This window comes from Teleopsis dalmanni, chromosome 1 (genome assembly GCF_002237135.1).
Source record: "Teleopsis dalmanni isolate 2A chromosome 1, ASM223713v2, whole genome shotgun sequence".
Classification (NCBI taxonomy): Eukaryota; Metazoa; Arthropoda; class Insecta; order Diptera; family Diopsidae; genus Teleopsis; species Teleopsis dalmanni.
The window spans coordinates 8399517-8405349 of NC_051846.1; the positions used below are offsets into that span (position 1 = coordinate 8399517).

General features: G+C 30.5%; 1 long non-coding RNA gene across 1 annotated transcript; it reads left to right on the top strand.

Annotated features, from left to right (window-relative positions):
- The first annotated feature begins 664 nt into the window (after nucleotides 1–664).
- LOC119669469 lies at nucleotides 665–1328 on the top strand. Its single transcript, XR_005251609.1, has 2 exons — nucleotides 665–1037; nucleotides 1097–1328. It is a non-coding gene; the product is annotated as an uncharacterized LOC119669469 (long non-coding RNA).
- The last annotated feature ends 4505 nt before the right edge of the window (nucleotides 1329–5833 follow it).

A 5833-nucleotide genomic window follows, 5' to 3' on the forward strand; every position in this document is an offset into this window, starting at 1 on the left:
CTAAAAAAAAGCTTTTAAAAAAATCATTTCCACAATAAAAAGAAAAATTAACGAGCAGTGAAAAGACTTTGCACCGTCATATGGAGTGATTTAAAAAATGGTCCATAGAGCTTAGCTATAGTTACAAATACCTAGTGGTCAGGACTCAAGTAACAACTGCAGCTGAAGTCGATTCGGTTACACCACTTTTAAGTGAACTTTTACTGATAACATTGCTTTAGAAGATTTAATGACCATCGGCTGGAAAAGTTATGCCCATGACTTTCTTATTTTAGAATTTATATGGAATATTTATAATTGTTTAGCTCGAAGTTTTTTAAATCACCTAATAGGTGAATATTGTTGAATATCGTTATGAGATGTTATTATTTCTACTATATTTGTCATTAATTTTTTTTTATTTTCACATATAACAAATTTGTTTCCTGAGAAGAAACCTTAATTGAATTCAGTTGTAGCTTCAGTAACTAATTTGTGATTTTCAAAGAATCTTATTTTTCAAAAGATATAACAGAAAAAAGCAATGAATTCATAATATAGTTTATATAAATTTTGTTTTTTTAAAACATAGCAACCGCATAATAAATTTTTAATTACAATGTTTATGTATTATAATAAGAAAAATTTTTTAATATATTCTGTCAAAGTTATCAAGCATATTTATTAAAAATTTCTGTTGGTAAAACCGTAGCGGTTTTCCAAATTTTTTTATAACATTTGGAAAAGTTATAAAAAATTGTCACAGGTGAAAATTCGTTTACACAAGAAAAATTATGGACTCTATTAACGTTTCGAAAACGTTATTACTTTTCCACAAAGCCGAATTCGATGATATGTACGTGTTACATATATTCAAAATGTTGGACACCCCTCAGCATATGTATACCATAACGTGTACTGATGCAGAAAAAAATGCAGTTCGTCAAGCTTATATTGGAAGTAATAGTGTCATATATTTTTCAATTAATACCTACATGACCTTTGATCATGTCATGTTTATTGCGAGTACGTTCCAATAAACCCACTTTGATATGAGCGTAAGTACAATTTCAAGTGATATAAATAAATTATTTTTAAAATTAATAGCGAATTTCAGATAGGACAATTTACTTGTCTCGGTAACAAGTATTTGAAGCAAATACCACAACTGTTCAAATCAGAAACTCAAGATGTCCTGAAGGTGCTCATTACAATAAATATTCGGTGAAGAGTGGCAAATATTGGAACAGGTTCAATGTCTGGAATAATTTAATTATGTGATCTGCTTTTGACTAAACTTTGAATAGCCTTTAAATATAATTATACGATATACAATTTTCACAAGAGTATTCTATTTGGTTGAATCATTTCATTAGCTTCAAGAACTTATTTAGATATATAATATAAGATATACATTTTCACCTCAGTTTATTTAGTGAAATTGTTGGCACAAATATATATAGCTTGATGCACGTTATCTGAAAAACTAAGCAATATTAGCTCTGTCTTTGAATCGTGATGCCTAGAAAACTATATTTGTTTCGAAAGGTTTATCAAAATATACTTGCTATATAATTTCAGTGTCTTTATTCCGAATGAAAACTATTTTTAAAAGTTTAAATTCCAAAACTGACAGATTTAGCAACACCGCGTTATGAAATCTCAGAATGGTTTCAGGCTCCTCGGGGAGATATGCAGATCTGAGGTCAATTATTGCTTAATCTGATATAGTGATAAACAATAACCCAGTCAAGGTGTAAAGAGGAGTTTTGAAAATACCTCGAGTTAAGAAAGAGTAAAAGTGTTCAAGTGCACTGGCACAAATAGCTTCAACATAATAATACATATAATATAGATAATATATATTTATATGCTAACAGAACTCTCTAAGAAAGCAATTCACACTGACGATCAAAGACAGATAAAAGCATAGGAGTCGGAATCTACTTTATCAACCTTGTAACCAGTATATCCTAACACTTTTGAGACTCTACTTCACTTTAAAACATGTTTGAAGTCATCAGAAATTGTTTTCTAAGGATACAGGTATGGATATGAACTTTCATGAAAAAGAAGTCTATATTCTCACTCCAAATTTGGCAGATGTTAAAACTATTTCAGCAGTCTGCATTTTGCCTAGAAGAGTTTAGAAATAGACAGACAATGTATGTCTATTTCTATACAGTGACTTCAACGTAACTCTTCTTCGAGTTCCCGGACATTCTTATAAGAGCGTGCAGATGAGCTAGCTAGACTTAGTGTCTCTTCTATAAAGTCTCCCATTTTAATTCTTCTATGAATCCTCCTGTTTTAATTCCTGTTCCTGCCAGTCACAGCCGAATGTTTATTTATGACCATTTTTTGCAACACGCAAATAAGAATTGGGTTCTTATTTCCTTAGCAGCCAGGTCAAGAGATATATAGCACCTGTAGTACCAAATGTAGAGCATAAAAGTAATTCAGATCTCTCTAGAATAATATATATTCCAACGAGACACTAGACTATAGGACTGTATGGTGTCAGCTCGCTTTATCCTGTCAAATCTTCTGTAGTACAGGTCTGTCTACCAGCACTCGAAGGGAAGATACAGAAGCACCTATTATGCCTACATCTAGGTTTACCCAAAACAATGATTCAGCTATTAGGCGCTCTATTTTTTTATACACTCGGCGATATAGCCAGTATTAGTATTTGGCAGATACCTGCATTTATGAATGTGTCGAGCTGGTTCTAATATGCTCATCCTTCTGTTCACAATTATAGTGAATGTGGAATTAAAATGGATTTTTTAGCTGATTGAGGAGTGTTCGTTCCTGCTTCCACTTCAACTTCTCTCCTAAGTATTTTTTGATATTAGTTCATAAACCAAGCAAATGTAATTATATTTTACAAAAGTTATATTTTCCATTTTCTTTATTCGTTCTCTATTAAGTAGTGTACAATTTTATTCGAATTAACCTATACAAGATTTAGATAATATCCTTTCAATTGTTGGCGCCATTCGAATTGCATTCCTTCTATGCTCTAAGTTATGCCACAAATTTGTGTTTACTCTGGGAAATAAGAGAAGGACGAAAGCTTGTATATTTATGCTCTACTTACTGATTCCATTCCCGATATTCTTTTGTATGCTGAAAAAATTACATTTGGACCAATAAATTGAAAAATTAGTTCCATTACATAAACAAAGAATTATGCATACAAATTTATGTACTCTCCGATAAAGTACGCTAGGCAAGGCAAGGTAAAATAATGTTAACGGTTTTAAGGACGTAAAAACAGTAGAGGAAATCAATCGCAAAAAAAATATTAGAAAAATTTTAAATTTATAAAGAAAAACCTTAAAGTTTTTAAACTTTTTTTAAGAGAAATTTACTAGGCTTTCAGACAGTTTAAGTAAATGGGCCAAATTTTTAATTTAAAATAAAAGAAATTATGTATTTTCAAGTTTTTTCTTTCAGATGACTTTACTAGGCTAACAGACAGAATGCACATTATACACAATTTTTAAACTTTTAAAAGAAATAATTTTTTAAATTTTTAAATTTTTTTTAAGCAACTTTACTAGGTTAACAGACTTTTTAGCAACATTTTAAAGTTTCAGATTTTTATTTATAAATTTTAAAATAATTGAAAGTAGTTTTTATTTTTTGTTTTATTATAGTTTTAATCAAACTTAAAAACTTTTCTTAACTTTTCTCTATATAGGTAAGAAAATTTGTTGATAAGTAAATATATTTTCCCAAAATTCACTTCTAGTGATGTTATATGCATTCCTATGCACATTTGAATATTGCCAAAAATTGACTTTTATTGTCTGAAATTTCTGTGCTCCTATGCAAAAATTTGGAAAGAAAAAATCTTCCAAAAAAATAAAATCACTTACACAAACTTACATACACATGGTGGGTACATTAATAAACCAAATGTACACGCACATGCAATTTTACTTAAAAATGATAGTTCCCTGCCATTGTCGATGCTTGTGTGTGTGGAAATGGGAATTCATTTGCACGCAATGTGCACAGGACTAGAGACAGAGTAAAGGAAGAACCATAACCCGCCTATTTTGACTTGATAACATTTGCAACAATTGCTCCAAACTGTGCACATATGGCATTCTACAAAAATTACTCCACCTCCCTCAGCCCTCAGCCCTCAGAGCTCTTCCCACAAAACACTTTACTAGATAACAACCACAAAATAAATGAAAATAAATGAAAATAAATGAAAAGCAAGGAAGTACAAATTTAATTCACAAACTTGTTAAGAATCCTTCATCCACATAAAATATGCATACTTCGAAACAAAGCGTAAAGAAGTGCACATCAACAGGAACAACAACAACAAGAACAACAACAACTGATAACAAAAACAACAGTAACGGAAGCGAGCAGAAGTAAGACAGGGTTGTAATTGAATTTAGTAAGGCAAGCTGTGTGGACACAAGCCCATAATCAAGTTGACTGTGCTGTAGGTGTTATAAAATTGTTAGTTAGATTTAATAAATTTATTTTACAAATTGATTTAATTTATCATGTTCACATCGCAACATTATTGCTACATATTTTATTATTTCACATAACATCCTTTCTAGTTGAAAGCTGCAGATGAAGTATTGTGTTGTGAAACAAGAAGATGATAGTGTAAACATGTGCGATAAATAAACTTTTTCATTGATAATGATTTTTACGTTTTCTTCGCAAAAAAACAAAGTTTTTCAGCAAGTTCTAGTGACAATGCCTTTATTAGAACAAACGCTTCTCAGCCTCAAACTACAATTCATTTAGAATTCTTCATTTTGAAAATAATACTTCTATGAAACACATACCATCATATAAAAATCAATACATTTAAGAGTATATGTATCAATAACAGACAGTGCATCAGCTTGAATTAATTTAGGTTGATTTATTTTCACAATAAGTCTATAAGTAGTTTTCGGTTTGCGCAGTATTATTCTTGTTGACCATTACTTTCTGTAATTAGCAACGGTACAGCCAGAATTCTGACAAAAGGGGGTTGAAAATACTAAAACATTTTTAGCATCATTTTTGCAGTCTACTATGTGTAAATTATATTACTAAAGATAAATTAACTAACTATTTACCATCTGCTATGAAATTGGCACTCGTAATTGGTGTTTTTAAAATACGTTTTCATAAATAGCAAATATTTGTTAATCTTACTGAAATAAGATAGAAAAATTAGCATTATACCTATAAACATTACCAAAACTGAAGGAGATAAACCCTGGATTTTAGGATAGCCTATAGCAAAGCCCAACAGATAGAGGGAAACTTTTTGCTCTCAGATAAAACCCTTTATAATGTTTTCTGAAGATTCAAATTTATTCTTCGATAAATTTTTCTTTATCACTAACAAAATATATTCTAACGTTTCCACTCACATCGGCATCATTTTAATGGCAGCATTTTAATCTGAGATTCACCGTTTTGCAACCTAGATCGTTTTCCAACCATTGAACATATTGAAATTGCGAACATTTTATAACAGGAATATTGGTTCTCTAGTGATTCAATGATGAAAATGGTTTTTTGTTCTGTGGATATGTTAATATAAAAATTGTCAAGTATGGATCAATAAAATCCATAAATCCATAAAAAGTTAGCTAACACACACTGTGTAGTGTGACATTAGTCTATTTGAACTGAAGGTATAAATATAATAAGCGTAACCGTTTTTGAAAATATCGAAGGTGTGAAATTGTATATTCAGGTCACTATAATTACATGATGACCAATTCTTTAGAGTAAAATTAATGACATGGATCCGGAAGCTATGTGGTTTGAACAGGATGAGGTCAAAAGCCATGAAGCTTTGATGCGCGAG